This window comes from Rhynchophorus ferrugineus, unplaced genomic scaffold (assembly GCF_030347505.1).
Source record: "Rhynchophorus ferrugineus isolate W39M unplaced genomic scaffold, kcgeb_rfMv2 rfM7, whole genome shotgun sequence".
Classification (NCBI taxonomy): domain Eukaryota; kingdom Metazoa; phylum Arthropoda; class Insecta; order Coleoptera; family Curculionidae; genus Rhynchophorus; species Rhynchophorus ferrugineus.
In genome coordinates, this window is record NW_027472586.1 from 26,241,234 (window position 1) to 26,256,220 (window position 14,987).

Below are 14,987 nucleotides of genomic sequence, written 5' to 3' on the forward strand. Positions count from 1 at the left end.
ACGCTCCACGAAACAGAACAAAAAATATACTTTATCAGAAAGCTTTAAATTGATTAACAAACTGTATCATAACTTTGTGTGTCTGTAAATATCTAATTGAAACCTTATAAATAGCCAGTATTTCAGGAAAACACTGTTTTTTAAGTATAAAACATCATGTGTAATTAATTGAAAGTAATAATAAAAATTCATTCATACTGAGCATTTTCTTTATTAACTACGGATTGTTAGGTCTTTTATTTATCGACTGAGGCAGTACAAGGTCTACCGGGTCAGCTAGTATGTTATATAAATCTAAAACCTGTATTCAAATAAAACGCAATCTGATTCTAGACGTAACCGATCAATTAAAAAGTCCCCGTTTTGACACAGAGATGGCGCTACTAGAATTAAATCCATATGTCTTTTAGTTAGCCCTAACTCTCAAAAGATGAGTGTATAAATTTGACAGCTGTCGGGTCATTAGTTTGTGAATTATAGTATTTTGAGTGAATCAACTTTTGTTATTGTGAAAAAATCGATAAAAAGGAATTTTGCGTATTGATAAAATATTCCTTTTTGAAGGAAAAAATACAGTTGATGGAGAAACTTGGCTTAATGCCCAGTTTCCGGACACTGCCCCACGAAATTCAACCATCAAGGATTGGTTTGCTAAGTTTAGACGTGGTGAAATGAGCACCGAAGACCGTCAATGCAGTGGTGGCCCAAAAGAGGTTGTTACCGTCAAAAGGATTTAAAAAATTCACAAATGATTTTGTGTGACCGTAAATTGAAATGGACTGAAATAGCAGACACTCTAAAGATATTAACTGAATGCGTACCTTATATTATTCACGAATATTTGAGTATGAGAACAGTGCCTACCCTGTGCAAAGTGGGTGTTGCGCAAGCTGACTTATGACCAAAAACGACGACAAGTTGATGATTCGGAACAGTGCTTGAAGAAGATCAAGCGCAATTAACCCGAGTTTTTGCGTCGATATGTGACAATGGATGAAACATGGATCCATAATTTCACTCCGAAATCAAATTAACAGTCATCCGAGTAGGCTGTGCACAATGAACCTGCTCCAAAGTGTGAGAAAACGCAACAGTCGGCTGGCAATTTGGCGTCTATATTTTGGGCTGCGCATTGAATAATATTCATTGACTACATTGAAAAAGAGAGGACCATCAAGAGCGATTATTACGTAGCGTTATTGGACCGTTTGAAGAACGAAATCGCCGAAAAATAGCCTAATTTGAAGAAAAAGGAAGTGCTTCTTCACCAAGACAATGCACCGTGTCACAATTCAGTGAAAATGATGACAAAAATCCATTAGTTGGGCTTCGAGTTCCTTCCCCATCCACCGTATTCTCCACATCTGGCCCTCAACGACTATTTCCTCCTGGGAAGACATTTTCTTCGAATGAACAGGTGATCACCGAAACTGAGGTCTATTTTAAAGCAAAGGACAAATCATACAACAAAAATGGTATCGAAAGGTTGGAGAGTCGCAATAATCAGTATATCACCCTTGAGGGAAATTATGTTGAATAAAAAAAATAATTTTTCCAAAAAATATGTTTTACTGCGGTAGGCCAGGAACTTTTCAATTTACCTGTTTTCTTCAGCCAGGCCAAACAACAGTCAATTCCACCCAAGACCACGTACCAGTGTAAAGCACATCAGCAAACAAAGAACAAAGCCAATGCCCAGATGCCAGATCAAGTAAACACCGTATGTAAACGTAAACAAGGATTGCATCTATCTGACGCAATCCTCAGACAAACTGACGTAAAAACTAAAACAAGGATTGCAAGGATAAACATTACCATATAAATAGACCTGCGAGCCGACAAACAGACAACTTCTAAATTTCTAATGAGTAGTTCAACCTTAGCCTTCGTGCATAACACATAATAATTGTATTATTTTATTGTATTAAGTATTGATTAAATAATAAGTAATTTCAAATAAGTCATTTTTATTAATCAAACGAATAAAGTTTTTTTATAAAACTAACGCAACAAAAATTGTTTAACATGCATATAATATGCATAGTGTCATTGTAAAATCCAATAAGGTGATTTAAAATGGAAAAAGGTCTAGTTAAATGATCCGATAAGTGCATAAAAGTCCATGTATGAAGAAAGTTATGCTGTTATCTATAATTTTTCTAATATCTTTTGATAGTCTGTAAAGGAATGGGTATATTAGCCACTGGGAAAATATCTCCTACTGGATCGACATAATTATGAACTGATTCCAAAATTATGATGAGAATTTCGTAGTCCAGTTTGCATTGTACATGTCTACTAAGTGTGATATTTGACTCAAACAACATTTCTTGATGCAGAGGATTTGAATTCCATCAGAGCATACTTTTAAACCGGGTAAATCTGTGTATGACCTTGTTTTATTTATGTGGTTAATTGTGGACTATAATTTCTTAAATTAATGATGTTTTTCTCATAAGAGAGTTAACGGCATAATTCAAAAATTATATGTGGCTAAAACATGTTTTCATAGTGTTTTCAATACCAGATAAGATTTTTTTTTTGACATATAACCTTAATTATAATAATAACTGGTTGTATATTAAAACATATTAAAATAACTATCTGAAGAAATAATACTTACTAACTATATCTTCAATGATATTTAATTAAATATAATATCCATTAACTTTCAATAATCAACAAAGTATAGATTAAATTAAAATACTACACCACTGAACATTATAACAATATATCGTAAATAAGATTGTTTTAAGAATTGTAACAACCTCAGGGCTTTAAATATAACTACACGTGATCTTCCTTTACTATTATGTTATAACCATAAGTATGGAATAATAAATAAAGTAATACATGTTTGTCTCTTAAAATAGAGAATATAATATATGTATAAACCAATTTTAAAATTGCTATATGACTCTAGCATGTATATTTAAACAATAATGAACACAACTAGATAAATTATCTTTTACAATTTAAATTTAGAAAGATATATTAAAGGAACATATTTACAATTCTTAAAATAACTAATTATTCTTCGTCTATAAGTAAATAATCAAAATAATTCATATCAAGTCGACAAACATTAAATGGTAATATAGTCACACATCATAACACGTTAATCGATAAACACCTTAATATGCTTTAAAATATTTACAAACTTACTGTATACTTAACTTTATTGTATAAATAATTAATGATAAATTATTATAAAGTATAGTATAAATAATAATTCATTATTTGTTCTATTTGTCCTATTTGTTCCATCTAAGCCAATTACAAAGTTAATTTCAATGTAACTTCTGCATAATTCCATTACTTCATTTATGTATTCATATAGCCTATATTTTATCCATTTTTACCGCCTAAGATATTATAATATATATTACAAAACAACAAATATACCAAGCTGATTGAAAAAATTATTTCCTTGCCTAAATTTTTAAATAAAATTGCATCGTTCTTCATTTATTCGACTCTTCGATCTCACCCTTGCATATAGTTCAATTTTAGTTCGCTTTCTATGGCTCTCGTTTAATAGACAACTTAACAACAAATGAGGAATAACATTTCTATGAAGCTATTTTATATTTTTTAACAATATTTTCAACATACGATTTAACTCTTGACGCACAAATTAATGAATTTTTTACCAGCAATGTTCGGTTAGTGCTTTCTTAAGAAATTAATATACTAAACAAACCTGAAATGTATAAGTTAATGCAACTAAAACTTATAAAAGCAATCTTTATGACCTTTAGAATTACCTCTAGTACAATTTTATACTATGTCTTCGGAACCATATCAATTTGTATCAGTTGTTAAGCAACAATTTTCCATAGCTGCTCTGGTCACCAGACATCACATTTAATCAAACACTGATTTACAAATTCTAAATATCTCTTAAACAAAGAGGACAGACAGTTCTTGGTATTCTAGAATGTTGTTAATCTGTGTTGGTATACAATTTTCGCATATGTTAGATTTTTCTTTCAGAGCTGATTATACCTTTCGATAAAGCGGAAATATTAGTTAGTTCTCTGTACAAAAAAGTTAAATATAATTTTACGTGATCATACTATTCTTAATTGTTTTTTATACAAACTTGCCATAAAGCATTAATAGTTCCAACAATACAGGAATAGCATAAAATAAGATAAAATCATAAATAAAACTGCTTAAAATGAAACAAAAATTTTTCGTACTCATTTAACTCACTCACTTTCCGTTTAAATATCATTTCAAATACAAAACGTACTCGCCCTCTGATTTGAATTTGCTTTACCGGCACATGGCGGTACAGCGTTGCCATTTTTTGAACGTCCGCATTACACGTCCGTGGTCGAATTGCAATAACAGAAACGGCGAATAATTTAAGGTATAAAAGTTGGAGCTGACCAAGGCCAATGAAAATAAAGGCCAAAATATTTGATTTTTTTATAATTTTTTTTACATATTTTAAAGTCTCCTTTTACCAACTATGGGTTTATTTGGACTGGACCTTCTATTTAACGTGGTTAAATCACCCCAGAAGACATCCGGTCTTACCCAGCCTGGTTACTGGCGTGACTTGGATCATTTTGCTTGTTGGATTTTACATCCTTGCCTAGGACAATCACAAATTTTAAACAATCACAAACATACATTTACGACCATGCACCAGCAGGATTCGAACCCGCGGCTATCGCAATATTCGATTATATATTTTGTGGTACTGATCGGACGGCTATTCCTGGTTGCTTGATTTGGGCAATTTTCGTTCTATTGGAATATTCTTATTTGTAGCGCATATTACCCAAAAATTCTTCTTCCATATAAGCTCTAACCGTACCAAATTTCTGTTTTCCTCAAAAAGTGAGGTAATATTTTTGCTAAGTCGATTAATATAGAGAATATAGAGCCACACAAATTAAACTTTTGAATGATATTAAATAAATTGAGATTATATTTTAAGATTAAAAATATTAAATAATAAAATTTCATTTCTTTAATAATTGGAGTATTTCAGTTAATATAATTTATGTCAATTTTTATCTAAAACGGGTCTTAAGAAAGTATTATAATCCGATTTCAATAAACTTTAATACCCAGAATGACAGTGGATAACAAAAAAACTTAAAAATGCTTTACAAAGAGATTTAATTAATTTTATCTACATTTACTTAATTCTGATGTCTGGAAATTGAAGAATTTTCTGTATAAAAGACTTGGCGTACTAGTATTAAGAGTCCCTCGAATAAGAGGAAGCAACTTTAAAATCAAGCAATTTTCAAGCAATTAGTGTTATATTCAAGCAATTCGAGGATGCCTTCGAAATGTGAAACAAAAGAAAGTAAAGAAAATTAATGGAATTACATTTTATTTGCACTTCCACTACATACGTAACGTTGCCATATATTGGCGGTCATTACAATTACGATATTATATACTTCGTTCTTGTAAAATGAAGCAATCCTCTTTTAAGATAAATGTGTAAAACTGGCACTGAAAATTTAGCATACCTTAACGCGAATTTGTTAACATTCAACATTAAACAAAAAAAAAAGGCAAAACACCAATAATGTCTTCGACAAGATACCATATTTACTCTGATTATCGATTTGCACAAAAACCTTTATCTATGACTATCTTTGACGCTTTTATAATGAAATTATTATTTCACAAACGTTAGGTGGCCTTTAAAATAGAATTTTTACATTAAATCTATTTTTAATTTTGTTTATTAAAAAGCTATTTTGTTTGTTATTTTAAAATTTAAAGTACAGGTTTACATTTACAGTTTTTACATTCAGAGTAACGTTAAAAAAACTTTAAGGCTTTGAAAGGTAACAGTTTCAGAGCACTGTAGATATAATGATGCAGGTCGAAGAAAGTGAAGATTCCAGAAGGTAATTTTTGTCATATATTTTTTTTAATTCCAAAAAGAAAAAAGCACAGAAATACAGTAGATAATTGGTCAATAATAATATAATTCCATCATTGCGCTACTAGATCACAACACTAGATAAAGGTTTTGATGCAGCCCTGGTAGGGTCTATGGAAAAATCTCTTGGTTCAGATTTTCACGCAGAAATCTCAGATGTTTTATAGTAATGATGATCTAGAGTTAGTCACTGATCAAAGGCCATTGATCAAAGTAGTGTTTAAAATAAATTAAAACAAATTGCTTTTAAGAACATGCAAAAAATCTGAAATAACATTTTCTCCAATCAATTTTAGTAACCAATAAACAAAAAGTTAAAAATAGGCCGAACTTATATTATCGTATATAACGTAAAATTTGGAAATATAATAAGTTAAGTATAATTAATGAATATCATAAATTGCTTTTTAATTAGTGTTACCAAACATTCGTTGGCCTTCGATGAAACGTACATATTGCATTAACTGTTAGAAGCGAACGTTGGTTGGGCTTGATCCGTAGTTATTAACGGTGGCGGCGATTATTGTGTAGCTTGTAACAACTAACAATGTGCGAATGGACGTTGTTATTGCTAGTGCTACAATGATAATTATCAATGAAGAAGAAACAAGAAAGAAACTAAAACGCTAACGAAGGTAGTAAACGACGATATTATTTAAAAATAGAAATATCTCGAGTGGATGCCCGATTTACAAGTAGAAACGGAACATGTTTTGTTCGATAACTTTTGTAGAATGCCTGCAAAATAATTTGAATGGTTATTAAATGATAATGGACCTGAAATAGCTAAACAAAATACAAATTATGGTGAAGCTATTTCAACGAAGGAGCGATTAGCCATCACCCTACGATTTTTACAGTCTGGAGACTCATCAAAGTAAGTATAAAAATTAGAGAAGAGTTAGAAATAATTAGTCGCATGCTATTTATTGACCGATGATGGGGACTATTAACACAAACGATTTATTTTTTTGTTAATGATGTTAGGAAAAAAAACACGTTTTAAAAATATTATTGTACGAATTATGTAAGAATTTATCGTAAATGAATTTATAACAAAATACAGTTTAGGGCATACAGTTTAGATAAATATTCTTCCTCATTCGTCCTCATGATTTGAACTATAGGATTATATTGAGAAATGAAAAATATTGAGACATGTTTGATGGCTTGATAATTTCTGAGCGGAGTCCCGTAATGTGCGATTTAGAATGGGCGTGTATTGATTATTATGAACAATAGTCGATTTGTTGAGAATTTGTTCATTTATCAATACAAAATTGGAGTTGGAGTTATTGAGGAAATCCATTGTTGAATAGGAGATGTTGTACTCGAACACGTTGGTGACGTGAAAGCAAAACGTGAAAATGTTGAATGCGTTGGAGTGGTAAAACATTGGCAATTAGATTAATATGTTTTATATATTCCCGTATCTGCCCCAAACATAATATTGCTAATTAAATATTCAAAAATGCTCTTCGCATATGAACCATAACATCTATGTTTATTGGCAACATATTCTCCAAATGTGGAGAGCTAATATACTTTTGATTTCTTCTTTTTAAAGTTTCTTGTAGAATATTTTATGTTTCCTTAGATCTCCGTATTGGAAGATTTTGTTTCTCTTTGCCTTCTTCGACGATTTAAATTTTTTTCTTGTACTTGGTTTCGTTTCATTGGGGGCGCTTTCTTGAGTGCCACTATTAATTTCAGCTTCAATCATCATGTCCCCAGTTGAAGAATCCTAAGGAAACGTCAAGTATTAAAAAAACATATTAACCATGGTACACTAATATTAATATATTTCGGTGATGAAGTGTGAATAGGAGTTAATACAAAGATTTACTTGTAAAGTGACTATTCCATTAATTGTTTAATGTATATAATGTAATTGTAACTTAATTTTTCATTTCAGGTTCATTCAGATACGCCGCAATAGAGACAAATTGCAGAAACATATTGTAGCGAATTGAGGCATGTCGAATTTTACATCGTGGAATAACGGTCTAGAAAATACCCAGAAATATAATCCCAGATGTTGAACACGGGCGGGGTGCCAATTGGAACCCGACACCGAATAGCTGGCGGCAACCCCGAGACGTTTATCTGGGATATTACTGAAGGGTATTTCGGTCATTCAGTGCTCAACCCTCGTTTGGTTAAGACGTGCCACCATCGACTGCCCAAGCCTCGTCTTCAGGTAACTCCGCTGCCATCCTTTTTATCTTTGTATTTTTCTCATTTTTTATATTGTCAATAAATAACGGTCACATCATGTAAACACCACTGTTTCATTTCGATTTACCTCCATTCACCGAGCCACATCATTTTACCCTAAAGTGGTGACCCCGACGTGATCTTTCGGAAAATTGGGTTTGGACTCGTGAATGGAGGGTACGTGGAACATGGTGTTTGGTATGTATTTTACGTGGCCGTTATATTTTTTTTTGTTTCAAAATTTTAAATATTTTTAATTCGATTCCTTTTCAATTTTACCTTCTAGATTCATTTTCATTTTATTCCGATTAATTTCATTATTTCCAATTCGTTTTTTTAAATTTTTTTTTGTCAAAATTTTATTTCACAATCTTTTGGAATATTTTTACGTCACTGCTTAATCATCAGCGTCTCGGCTAAACATTTCTTTCGGCGCTATGTTTAAATCATAATGTCTTCCTTCGCTCGCCGTCTCCGTCATAATGGCAGATATTTTGATTTAAAAGGCTTTGGGCAGCTTCGGTCGGATACCGTCGTTATTTGTTTTTTATGAATTAACCTAACGTATGTGACTACGGATTAGTCACAGAGCAGCTCCAGAAGCTAGGTACCGATTGCAGTCACCGTAGACTCGTCATGTCTTCGCCGAAGTACCAGAATTGCTAACGTCTCGTCGTCGAAGAAAATAAGCTACCACGTCGTCGAACAGTCGATCCTCCCACAGCGTCGATTACGGGAGCCCTGTCTGAAGAATAGCTTGTTTTCAACGTCGTCGATGGACCACATTCAAGTGCCAAAGCGACGATGATGCAACGGTATCTGTAGGACCGGAAGATATCAACAGCCGTACCAGATCACAACCGTTTCGAACTATCATATTTTTTCAAAGCCCAGTTTACACAGCACATTTTGTTTGGTATATGTTTTTTTTTGTATTTGATATTTTTTGCAAACATTTTTGTATTTTTGTTGAAGTAATTTTATGTAAAATTCTGGCAGGGGAGTATTGTAGCGAATTGAGGCATGTCGAATTTTACATCGTGGAATAACGGTCTAGAAAATACCCAGAAATATAATCCCAGATGTTGAACACGGGCGGGGTGCCAATTGGAACCCGACACCGAATAGCTGGCGGCAACCCCGAGACGTTTATCTGGGATATTACTGAAGGGTATTTCGGTCATTCAGTACTCAACCCTCGTTCGGTTAAGACGTGCCACCATCGACTGCCCAAGCCTCGTCAACAGGTAACTCCGCTGCCATCCTTTTTATCTTTGTATTTTTCTCATTTTTTATATTGTCAATAAATAACGGTCACATCATGTAAACACCACTGTTTCATTTCGATTTACCTCCATTCACCGAGCCACATCATTTACCCTAAAATATAATACGAAATGGAATTTTTGGTAATGCATTGGCGCGTTGAATGGAAAACATTGTGTTGTACAAAATCCAACAAGGGGGTAGTGACTAGTTCAATTGTAAATCCCATTATAATATCGTCCTAATAGGGATAGTAGACGCAGACTACTGACTGAATTTCCGACGGTTGTATTTCTATAAATACTCCATATTACAAACAACTACAATATAAAGAATTACATTGCTAATAAATGATGTGCTTCTCTACCGCAAAATGAAATTTCCTTTCGTAATGGTGGCCGCTAATGCATTTCCCCTTCAAGAGCATATTATGAAACCATACCCAGGAAATCATGAATCTAGATCAGAAAAACGAATTTTTAATTACCGATTGAATAGGGCGAGAATAATCGTGGAAAATGCATTTGGAATTATTTCATCAGTCTCCAAAGTATTGAGCAAAACGATGCTTCATCAGCCAGAACAAGCCAGGAAAAATAAAATGTCTAGAGATATGTATTCACCTCGAGGTAGTTTTGATCGAGATAATAATGGAATTGTCACACAAGGTACTAGGCGTATAGAAGATTTAACGGAACCTTGAACGTCATATTTGCCATTAAGAAACATACCAGGAAGAAGCCATTGACAATGAACAAGTACGAACTAAATTTGCAGAATATTTTGCAACAATAGGTCAAAAGGCCTTGGCAAAATATGTATGTATACAATACTATCAATTATTAATTTTTAAAAATATATTTATATTCTAAATAAATACAAATACATTTGTTGCTAAGTTTAAAAACAACTCTTTGATTTATAAATCTCCTCAGTACTCGTACCTGATCTGTTACTATCTTCACATGTTTGTAATTCTCTTCTAAGTGAAGTCTTCTATCTTCTTTTTTGTATCTGTTTTTCCTTTATACAAATTTCTGCCCAATTATCATTCGTTTCTGTTTTAAGTTAATATTACAGTAACGAGGCTTTTCTCTATATAAGTTTATCAATAAAACAATAATCAACTGTTTAACAAAGCCGTGTTTAACTACTCAAAAACAACAACACGGCTTTTTATCTATTACCTACCGTCCACACCGCATTCGTCGATTACACTCATTTCTTTTGCAATGCTAACAAACCTTTGTTGGTCGTTGTCAAACCGTCCAAACAGAACAAAAAATATCCCAACAAACCCATTCGTTGTGTTTCATTCTTTATTCGTTCTTTGTTTTATTCTTTCGTTGTTATTTCTTTCTTTTTTCTTTCGCAGCATAATGCATAATGCTGCGTAGAGACAAGCGTACAGAAAAGATATAATTAAAATAATAGTAAGTTTAATGGAGATTCAGAGGAAGATACATATACCTAGAAGGAGGGTCTTGGTCAATTAGCACGCAATCTCTCCCAGAAGAATATAAAAAATACGAAGGCATGACGTAATAATTTTAGCCTCTACTACAGTTCAACTGCAGTTTTATAGTAGAATATTCACTATCTCCAAATAATGATATACATGATGTATAAGACTCTTTTCTTCAGTAAAAGAAGATTATGCCAGTCAAGTAAGATAATTTAAAACCAATCAAGAAAGTTAAAATGAAATAATGGTGACGTGAAAGCAGAACGTGAAAATTGTGAATGCGTTGGCGTTGTAAAACGTTGGCAATTAGATTAACATTTTTCGTATATTCACGTATCTGCCTCAAAGAAAATATTGCTAATTAAATGTTCAACAATGCTCTTCGCATATGATCTATAACATCTATGTTTATTCTTAACATATTTTCCAACTTCCTTTACTTGCAAAGTGACTACTCCATTAATTGTTTAATGTATATAATGTAATTGTTAAATATTTTGTGATTTCACGTTCATTCAGATACGACGCAATTGAGACGAATTGCAGAAACATTTAATACGAATTGGAATTTTTAGTAATACATTGGCGTGTTGAATGGAAAACATTGTGTTGGACAAAATCCAATACAAGGGGGTAGTGACTACTTCAAATGTAAATCTCATTATAATATTGTCCTAGTAGGGATGGTAGATGCAGACTACTGTTTTATATATGTTAATGCAGGATGCCAAGGGAGAATTTCCGAGGGTGGTGTCTCTAGAAATACTCCATATTACAAACAATTACAAGATAAAGAATTACATTTGATAAAAGATACTGTGCTTCCCTACCCCAAAATAAATTTTCCTTTCGTAATTGTGGCCGATAATGCATTTCCCCTTCAAAAGCACATTATGAAACCGTACCCAGGAAATCACGAATCTGTGTAAGAAAAACGAGTTTTTAATTACCGATTGGGCGAGAATAATCGTGGAAAATGTATTATAATTGTATCATCAGTCTTCAGGGTATTGAGGAAAACGATGTCTCACCAGCCAGAACAAGCCAGTACGGTTATAATGAAATGTGCGTATTTACACAATTTCGTAAGGAAAAAACAAAATATCTAGAGATATGTGTTCACCTCGAGGTAGTTTTGATCGAGATAATATTGGAATTGTCACACAAAGCACTTGGCACATAGAAGACTTAACGGAACCTTTAACGTCATAGTTACTATTAAGGAACGTATTACGAAGAAGTGTCCCTGCTAATGAAAAAGTACGAACTGAATTTGCAGGATATTTTGCAGCAATAAGCCAAGTGCTTGGCAAAATATGTATGCGTAACCATATATACTTTAAGTTCGATTTTATTTATGTTATGCCTTAGTACAGAACTATATTATTTATTAATTTTTGAAAATATATTTATACTCTAAATAAATACCAATTTGTTGCTATGTTTAAAAACAACTCAAATGGTATGTGTTCTTACCATAATATCGTGGATTTACACGAGTAGTAAACTTGTCGCGAAGATCATTTTTGCAAAAGCGAACCATTTTGATCTATAGATCTCCTCAATACTCGAACCTGACCTGTTGCTATCTTCACATATTTGTATTTCTGTTCTAAATGAAGTCCATAAAGATTCCATCTTCTTTTTTATATCTGTTTTTCTTTTATATCAATTTCTACCCAATTATCATTCGTTTTTGTTTTAAGTTAATATTCCAGTGACGAGGCTTTTCTCTATATGAGTCCATTAATAAAAACAACTGTTTAACAAAGTCATGTTTAACTACTCAAAAACAACAACACGGCCTTCACTTTACACTACCTTCACTGTCTTTAGCATCCGTTCATTCGTTGGCTGTTGATATTCTATTACCTATCGTCCACACCGCATTCGTCGGTTCCATTCATATCTTTTACAATGCCAAGAAATATTTGTTGGCCGTTGTCAAACCATCCAAAGAGAACTAAAAATATCCCAACAAACCCATTCGTTGTCTTTCATTCTTCCTTCGTTATTCGTTTTATTCTTTTGTTGTTATTTCTTTCTTTTTTGTTTCGCAGCATGCTGCATAATGCTGCGTACAGACAAGCGTACAGAAAAGGTATAATTAGAATAACAAAGTTTGACAGGGATTCAGAGGAGGATGCATATACCTTGAGTAGTTTCTTGGTCAATTAGCTTGCAACCTCTCCTGAATAATATAAAATAATACGAAGGCATGAGGAGGAACAACCTTTGGCTGCCTGCTCCACATTAGCTTTTACATGGTTTTGTTTAAATAATTTCAGCCTCAACTGCAGTCAACTGCAGTTTTATAGTAGAATTTTCAGTATCTCCAAATAAGGATGTACATGATATATAAGCCTCTATTTCTTAGTAAAAGAAGATTAGTTCAGTCAAGTAAGATAATTTAAGACGAATATTGTAAGTTAAAATGAAATATTGGCGATTTTGTACAGGCATAATTTTTTTCAATTTTTCTGTGTGAGATTTGAGGCAATTAAGACAATTCTATTTTAGTTATTTAATTTTAAGGAATTTAGGGATGATGCAAATCTATTAATTTTTAAAAGCATCGGGTTATTCTGACTTAAGAGAAAGAATTAATGGAAGTGATTACATGACATCGATTGTGAAAAAAACTAAGCGACTGAGAGCGTATTAAAATTTAAACATATCAAAACAATCATAATATTTAAATGTTATCATATGAATCATACCTTTTAAACGAGAACGAGCATATTCAATAATATGTGAAAATTTAGAAAAATCTGCACAAAAATTCTTTATTGGTTAACTATTGTTTTTTTCCATTTGTCTTTTCTATTAGGTTAATAATGTTTATCTCATAATAGAGCAAAATGAATCGTATAAAAATGATATGTTACTAAAACTTGTTTTCGCAATATTATCAATATAAGATCAGAAATATATTTGTTACATTAATGATGCATTAATTAAAATAATAAATGTCTGTATTTTAAAACATATTAAAATAACCATATCAAGAACTATCATTGACTAACTTTTTTTATGGTATTTAATTAAATTCAGTTTCCATTAAGTTTCAATTATCAAGAAAGTATTGATAAATTTAAATTACTACACTATTTACCATTATCGTATAGTATCAGTAAAAGTAAGAAAATTGTTAGTACTGTAACAACTTCAGACCACCAACATGATCTTTATGCACATTTATGTTATAAATAAAAATATGAAATAAAAATTTAAGTAATACGTATTTGTATATTAGAATAGAGAATATAAGAATAAAATAATTTTGAACTTGATATTTGACTTTAAGATGTACATTAAAACAATAATGAACAAAATTAGGTAATTTATTTTTCACAAATTATTTATATTATAGGAATGTATTTTCAACTAATAAATTAATTATAGTTTTTTTCAAAATACAGCTCTATAAAGTAACTAAAGAAAAAAATTGATACGTTGATATAAATAATTGATACAAAATTCAATATTCAATTCTCTAAAATGTTTACAAATTTACTATCATAATTCTTAATTTCTTCTAGTTATTCTATATATACTATCTATGCAAATTTTGTGGTTAGTTTCATTCTAACAGCTGCAAGTTTTAATTACTTCATTTATATTTTCATATCGTCTTTATCTTTATCTATATATCTTACCTAAAATACATATCGCGGAAACAATAAATACAGCAGGTTGATTAAAGAATAATTTTGTTAGCTAAATTTTTAAATAAAATTGCATTATTTTTTACTTATTTATTCAATATACAATCTCTTGGGTGTTTAAAATCATACCTGTATTTTTTCTGGTCAGATTTATATATTTCAAGCTATTATATTATGTAATTTATGTAAATCTGGAATATTGTCCTTGCATCTTAAATTTGCCTTATATGGCATTCGTTAATCTACTGCTTTCTACTTTTTCTTATATACCATGTGGGAATTAACAATTCAACAACAAATGAGGAATTAAAATTCTATGAAGCTATTTTGTAGTTATTGATATTCTTTGAAACTTGAATTATTTATATACTTTATTAATGATAACTTTTAGAATTACCTCTAATATTATAATAAACTTTCTCCAGAATCATATTAATTTCTATTAGTC